The sequence below is a fragment of the Parasteatoda tepidariorum genome, chromosome 6 (assembly GCF_982258835.1).
Source record: "Parasteatoda tepidariorum strain Cologne lab strain chromosome 6, Ptep-v5.0, whole genome shotgun sequence".
NCBI lineage: Eukaryota > Metazoa > Arthropoda > Arachnida > Araneae > Theridiidae > Parasteatoda > Parasteatoda tepidariorum.
This window is the reverse complement of record NC_141760.1, coordinates 57,605,431-57,613,598: the sequence shown is the minus strand read 5'-3', so window position 1 is coordinate 57,613,598 and position 8,168 is coordinate 57,605,431. Positions and strand designations below refer to the sequence as shown.

Here is an 8,168-nt window from a genome sequence, read left to right as displayed (position 1 = left end):
TCACCTTTGATGATATTATTAATAAATTTGCTTCATCAAAAGTAAGGAAAATTTATACATAGTATTTAGTTTTATAAATGTATTATAATCATACTATTGTTAAAAATACGTATCTCCTTAGAGATAATAAATATTTACTTTTTATTGTTTTAAAACTGCGTGTTTTTAAAATATTTCTTTATAAATATATAAAATAAATAATAGGTATCTTTTGAACTAATTCTAGATGATTATATACATATTTATTGATTTGCGAGTATATTTTACGTATAATATTATATGGTTTTCGAGTAGGGGGGGGCGCTAAAAAGGTATTGTTCCCCGGGCGCGAGTTAAGCTCACTACGCCACTGAGCCAAACGCAGCAATAAGTCAAATAACCATCAAAAGTCATGCAAGAAGCAAAGCCGTTCAATATTAGTGAGAGTAAAGCGGAGATTTTTAATTCATCAAAAATAGATTTTCAGTTCAACAATAGCTTATCATTGTGAAACTAATAAATCTGTAAAATGACAGTATCAAGTAATTTGAATACCTTAACAACTTCATGGGATGCCTATGGATGGCTTCTAAATTTTTCACATGATTTCCATTTCATTCTCAGAAGTAAAGCTCTCACTTTTGACGATTCAGCAATCCTTGATTTGTATTTCGTCAATTTTGAGAATCATTTCGTCACAAAACCTTACGATTTATGACAAAACGCAAACTCTCAATTGTATGATGAAAGCGTAATGCATTGTGGTAGATTGTTAATTAGAATGACGAATGCAGAATAAAGACTAGACGATCGAAAATATATTTTGTCTGAAATAAGAACTCGCCCAGACATTCGTCTGGACCTGTGGTGGGGACTATGGTAACGAGATATGACTATTTCAAGTAGGGGGTGTGGGGTCACTGTTTTGGAGTGGTTTCGGCTCGGGTAGGGTGGGGAAAGGGAATCTCTTTCTTCGGTCTATTGTGTTAGTCCTAGAGTGAAGCTACCCTCCCTAAAATGTGCCATTCTTGTTTCCATAGCTCCACACTGCCTCAGACTTTGTGACGGGATGAGTTCTTAGCTTAGACAAACTATAAAGTGCCGAACTAGCCCAAAGTATTGTATGGTGGTCAAGGAGTTGAACCCTTACCAGAAAAATTTAGGGATCGAATCTCGCTTCTGGTATGGCTGTAATTTATCTCTCCCCAACAAGCACACGACTTTAGGGCTAGTGAAGGGACAATGTCGGCTCACCTAAAGTGCCATTACGGCGGGCTTTTCATTGCCGTATCGGTTCCGTTAATAAAGTGAAATCTGGGCCAGAATGAGGGCCAGTGCATGGCATTTCAGGCAAAGCGACGGCAATCGTTAAAGGACCGGAACTAGTTTGTTGCCTCTGGATTACTTTGCCATTTTTGCCTGTTAAATACCGGAAAAAAAAATTTTTTTCACAGAAAAAAGAGAAAATTGCCGTAAAGGCTTTTATTGTACCTTTATGATGTCTTTTTTGCCTTTTTATCAAAAGCTGAATATGTTCACTGGCACACGTCGTTGCCTCACTTGCCGTTAAGGCACCTTAACTGTTGGCTGATTAGAAAACGTCTATGCCGTTTTCGCCCGTATCGCACCTTTATTTCAGGTGCTTAGGCGAACTTCTTTGCCTTATTTGCCGGCGTACCACCCTTAACTCACCTCAAACTCAGTTTAATAGAAAGTTTTAATGCCGTCCTTGCCGGTATCACACCTTTATGTTAGGTATATCGGCAATTTTTTTTTTTTTTTTGTCACTTACTTATTTATTAGAGTTCTCCTTAAATTTCAAAGACTTTTTGCTGCATGTTGTTGATAACAATTCTTATTTAAGGAACATAAATTGTTTTCTCTTACTCTGCTGATATCAGCTATAGTAATTTATTGCATTTTAACTTTTTATATTGTAATAAAGCAATAACTGCCATTACATGCTAAAAACTTATGCTAATATAAAAAGCAAAATATTGGAAAAAATTGCTTAATTTATGGTAAATTATCATCCAATGAATCTTCTTACATAATATAATAGATTTCTTTTTTATTTAATTTTAATCAATTATAAATGCAATAAGTTAAAAGTAGAATCATATAAAAACATTGTGTGTTTAATTGAGTGTTCACATTTTTTTACACATTATGAGGTAAAATTAAATAAAAATTTTATTCTAAGATAAAAACATATTGCGACTTAATGTATAAGTTATTTAAGTTATGAAAAAAAATTAAAATAATTATATATATTAATGTATAAGTTATTTAAGTTATGAAAAAAAATTAAAATAATTATATATATTAATGTATAAGTTATTTAAGTTATAAAAAAAATGAAAATAATTATATATATTAAACCTACAATTAGCTTTTTTTGATAGAAACAAAGCCACAACCCAGTCATTATTTTTGTTATCAATATTATTCATATTTAATATTGGATAACTTTCTTTCAATATTATTCATATTCAATATTAGATAAATAAGACACATTATAAATATTTTTAAAAATATATATATACTGGGCACCTGTAAATAACACATCAGTTTCTGTGATTTTAAATAAATAAAGCTGGAATTTTAATAAAAATAAAATGCATAAAATTTAAAATAAAACATGACCTTAAGAAAAGAATTTTATTTTATTTCAATATAACAAATCAAAATACAAACAAGTACATAACTGTACAATAACTTCTTTATAAGCATTCTCTTTCACAATGAATCTAGTTTTCCTGCAAAAAAGTAACCAATTTATTTTACAACAGATTTATTAAATAATACGTACAGAAACAAAATATCTAATTAATTTTTGACGAATTTTTATTCTGGGTTAAGTTATAATATCAATTAATTCTAACTATTCAAAATACTTTTATTGATCCCAGGGAAATATTCGAAGAAAAATTCTATTCAATAATTTTCAAAAATTTTGTTTTTCTCTTATAAATATAGTACGCTATAGAATTTAATAAAGTTGCTCAAACCACCTGTTTTTTTTTATTACTTACAAGCGAGCATTGATTGTCACAAAAATAAATTTAAGCTGATTGTAACAAAAGGTAATAATAGCACAAAATGAATATTCCAGCTCGCAATTAAAAAAAAATGTGTAAAATAGCGGATTCATTTGGATGGAAAAAAATTGCAGCATCAAATATTAAAAGAACTATGAATAATATCCTATGAATTAATGAAACAACCTGGATAAAACTTCTCTTTACAGTATTATGAAACAATTAATTAGTTTATATATAGAGAGAACAATGATTGACTTTAAAAAAGTTAAAAGTGGTGACCAAACTTCATTACTTTAAACTCATCTGTTATAAACTGTTAACTTTTAAAATGCTTCCATAAGTTAGAAGACTAATTGAAGCGGTACATATCGCTTAACAATGCTTATATATTGCATTTTGTAACTACAGATCAATCTATTGAATAATTGAACATAAAAATGCATTTTAAATAAAGAATTTGATAGCAAAGCTTTAATATTTTTTAATTTAGAAAGAATACATTCTCACCAAAATAGTTTGTAGCTATTAATATGTGATGTAATGTTAATATTTAAACAAAATTTAACTTTTTTACGATTAAGAACTATGAACGAATTTTTTACTTTAAATTAACATGTGAAAATATTTTAAGTTTATATAAAATTAAATTATTTAATTAAAAGAAATTTTAACCTCAAGGAAATAAACAAACTAAAGGTTTTTAAAAATGCAAAAAATAATAATGTAAAATTTTTTAAAATAGTACGTTTAAAATCTGAAAATATGTTATTTGATTAAAATTTCTAATAATTAAAAGAATATATGATCGTTCAAAATTATACTCCATTAAGTATTAATTACTTAAAAATGATATACCAATTATTATAGAAGAAGTTATTAAGATATGCGATAAAGAGGAATGATTTTCTGAATTTGTAATGAATTTACAAACTAACTAAAGAATATAAATTTTATGCCATCAAGATAGGTTGGTTTAAACTAAACGGTTTTTTAAAATATTTAAATTTTTTTTATACATAAAAAATTTTAATTTGAAGAGAACCAGTTGAAAACCAGTGAAATATATATATATATATATATATATATATATATATTAAACATCATAACAGTACATAGCACTTAATAACAGCTATGCAATAATTTTAAGATTTATTTTATAGTAAATTTTTACTTTTAAATTTTTAATATTTAAGAATTATGAAAAGAAATTTACTTTAAGATGACATGTAAGCTATGATAAAATCAAATCATTTGACTAAAAAAGAAATTTCTCTCAACAAATACAAGTAATTCTAGTATAGGCATAATTTTTAAAAAAACGAGCTGAAACTTTTTTAAAAAAGTAATAAATTTAGGCGGCTAAAAAGCTAAGAGTTTAGGAAAGTACTTTTGAAAATCAAGAACAGGTATTTTGATTAAAAAATTTCGATTTAAAAAAAAAATATTTCCTTATAAAATTTTTCCTTTAAAATCATAAAAAATTATTTATTGACAATCTGAAAATATTTTAATACAAATTACAGTCGAAGAAATTATTAAAATTGCAGTTCTACATATAGAATATAAAGTAGATTTTCTAATTTTGCTATGAACTTGTAAAATAGATTCCACAAATTATAGAATATAAAATCGGTACTACTGAGTTAAAATGTAGTTTTATCATGTTCTTACATTTTCTGTTGATTCTCGTTCATTCTAATTCTAGTACTCAACCATTCTATTTCATTCACATTCTCAGAATTTCTGGACTTTTCATGAAAGAAAGAAAAATAATTAGAATATGAGCGTGGAAAAAACTGTTATAAATCAACAAAATAAAAACTTTAAATTAAAAAAAAAAAACTGCTTAGAACTCATTTCTAGACAATAAGTTTATGTTTACCAGCTATCTTGTACATGCACAATGCTTATCGGAAATTATTATTAACTACTGAAGATATTTCTTATAAAATAATTACCATTGGCAAATACTATAGAATATTGTTTAAAATTGAAATGCGAAATTTAGATTATTTTTTTTAGAATTAGGTAAAATTAGATAAGTTATGATAAAATTAAATCATTTGATGAAAAAAATGTTTCCCACCTCAAAAAAAATTCTAGTATATTTAAAATTTTCAATTTTAGTCTAGCATGTGTATGGTATGTGTTGTTAGTCTAGTATGTGGTCAACATTTACAAAAGTCAAAAATAAACTTGAAAATTTTTTAGGAAAGTACTTTTGCTAATCAGAAATAAGTATTTTGATTAAAAAATGTTAAGGATTCAAAAAAATATTTTCTTTAAAATTATAAACAATTATTTACTAATAATCATAAAGTATTTCAATAATACAAAGAATACCACAAATTATAGAATATAAAATGGATGCCACTAAGTTAAAATGTAGTTTTAACATGTTCTTACCTTCTTTTCTGTTGACTGCCATTTTCAGTCTCTCCAGACTTTTCATGAAAGAAAAAGAAAACAATAAGAATATAACCATAGAAAAAACAGCAAAAAATCAACAAAGTAAGAACAATGAATTGAGAAAAAAAAACTGCTTCTAACTATTTACAATACAATATATCTGACAATAAGTTTAATGTTTACCATCTATTTTTTATATGCTCAATGCTTATCGTAAACTAGTATTAACTACTGATGATCTTGCCTTTAAAATAATTACACTAGGCAAATGCTATAAAATATAGTTCAGAATTGAAAGGGTAAATTTAGAGGACAAGTTTATATATAAAATAAAAAATCGAATTTAAAGTCCTAACTTATTATGCATCTTTTTCAAAAATGGGGTAAAATGTGTGTTTAGATAAATTCTGCCTAATATTTATAATAAAATTACATTATCAAATCAATCAAATATTATAAATGACAATCATTAAGAAAATAGTAATTTATAGTTCTTTTATAACATGACGTAGTATTAAAGTGAAAAATTTTCTTTTTTAAATTTTGTTCTCTAATTCAAATTTAGAAAAGGAATAAGATATGAAAGGAAAAAAAATCCGGCATAACAGATATAGAAGTCTATTCAAATTATAGATACTAAAATAGTCCAATATATTACTTTTGTCCGGGTTACCCTTAATTTTAGAAATAAAATTCCTTGCCTCTTCCATTATAATTTCAAAAAATATTTAGATTAATTTTTTGCACTACATAGTAATCATCAGAAATATATATATATATTCAACAGTCAATTAAAATCACTTTTTTTTACGGAAAATATGTCAAGCATAATGCTTTTTTAAAAATAAAATTTCAATAGGTGAAAGTTCAACAGGAAGAGATTTAAAATAAACAACCCTATAAATCTTAAGATAGAGAATGAATTAAGAAAAAGATAAATAAGATTATATAAATAGTAAAATTTGCACAAGAACTGGAAAAAGAGCTAGAAACAGAAAACTTAATTCTATGAAGAAAGAAAAAATATTATGCTGCAAATATTTCTATACTTAAAAAGAACTTTGAATTTATTTCTACAAAAAATATTCTTATTTTAAATAATTTTAAAAAATGCAAATATGTTGCAGTAGATTTCTTTTATGGGATAATAAAGTATATGTTTATCTTAATTACTTTTAACCTCATTGGCTACATAGTGTTAACGTGAATTTTAGAGTGAATTATATTTCACGTTTATTGCAAGATTTTTTTCATGTTTTGGCCGAAAATTACATCGTTCCTGACAGTTCCAGCATTTCTGTTTACTTAAAATCAAATTTCCTGTCCCTTTTGTACACAAAGATATGGGCCAAAACAATTTTTTTTACCATTCATTATAAATGTAACGTTCGTTATAAATATAAAGTTTTTCAAAAATATGAAAAAAATTTTAAAAGACATTTTAAGAAAATGCTTTTGCAGATTAAATTATGCGTTATTTATTTAAAAAAATTAAAAATGTTTTAAAAAACATACTTCAATAACAGTAAAGTTATTTCCTAATATTATTAAAAATTTAATCCTAAATTTTACCCTTAATATAAAGATTTGAGATGTTCTTACCTTTTATCTTGACCTTTCTTCCAAAAGATTTTTTCTTCCAAAAGATTTTTCTTACAGTATTTCCATCCGTGCAAAAAAAAAAAATTAAATAAATAACATTAATAAAAAGCAATTACAAAGCAACAAAAGCAAACTTAGAAAGAGTTTTCCCAGTTAACGAGTTTTAGATTGTTAAACGTTTCTAATTTAAAAAACTCTTATCAAAAAATTATTAAATTTAAATTATACGATAAACTAATAAAAAATTAGAAAATGTTAATACCATTTCTTTTTTTTTTTTTTTTTTTCTTTAGTGGTCGGAAACATATTTGAAGGAAACCCTTTAGGTCTGATCAGAAGTTTTATTTGAAACAAAAGGTGAAACGCGCTGTCAATACATGGTCCTGGCAAAAAATGACTACCGATTTTTTTAATAAATTAAATAAGGTAATTAAACTAAGTAAGTAAATTAATTTAAATAATTATTAAATTAAAAACTTTTTAAAAAAATAAAGAAGCATTTGATTTAAATAGCTATATAAAATCATTTTTCTATTGTTAGGATTAATGGAACTTATAATTCATTTTAAAACTAAAATGGTAACTTACACTATATTGGTTTTTAAGGGAAGAAAATAAAACAAGGATTTAAGGGAAACAATTACGCGGATAGGTGATCGGAAACGGGGGAATATAACGATTAAAAAATATAATTACTAAAAACTAAATAAAGAAAATAAAAACAAATTATTTGTGAAAAATTAATAAATAATAGTGTACTGAAAATATAACATGAGCTAAAGAATAAAAGTTTACTTACTTGTCCTTCTTAGGCTGTTGAGTATCGCATTCCTGCAATAAAACAGAAAGGAGACCTCTTTTGAAGTTGACCATTTCCATTATTTATCACCTTTTTTCTCCAAATTTTTTGGCGACCATTGAATCTTTTGGCGTCTGGGGTAAGTGGACCACCTGGTTGAAGAGATTATTTCTTAGAATCGGGGAAGGGGGTTTAAAGTGCTTAGCGTTCGCTTTCCCCTCTCTTTTTCCCTTAACTTGAAGGATTGGAAACAAGGTCACTTAAATGATTCTTTTTAAAAATACGTGTCCTGTGATTTCAGACAGTAAGATGTCCTCAAATTAAGATCAATATTT

At 25.8% G+C, this 8,168-nt stretch overlaps 1 long non-coding RNA gene across 1 annotated transcript; it reads right to left on the bottom strand.

The window, feature by feature from the left end:
- Positions 1-4,695: 4,695 nt before the first annotated feature.
- LOC147808057 (uncharacterized) lies at positions 4,696-7,192 on the bottom strand. Its single transcript, XR_015434687.1, has 3 exons — positions 7,035-7,192; positions 5,430-5,467; positions 4,696-4,771 (listed from the first exon to the last, which is right to left on the bottom strand). It is a non-coding gene; the product is annotated as an uncharacterized LOC147808057 (long non-coding RNA).
- Between the last annotated feature and the right edge of the window lie 976 nt (positions 7,193-8,168).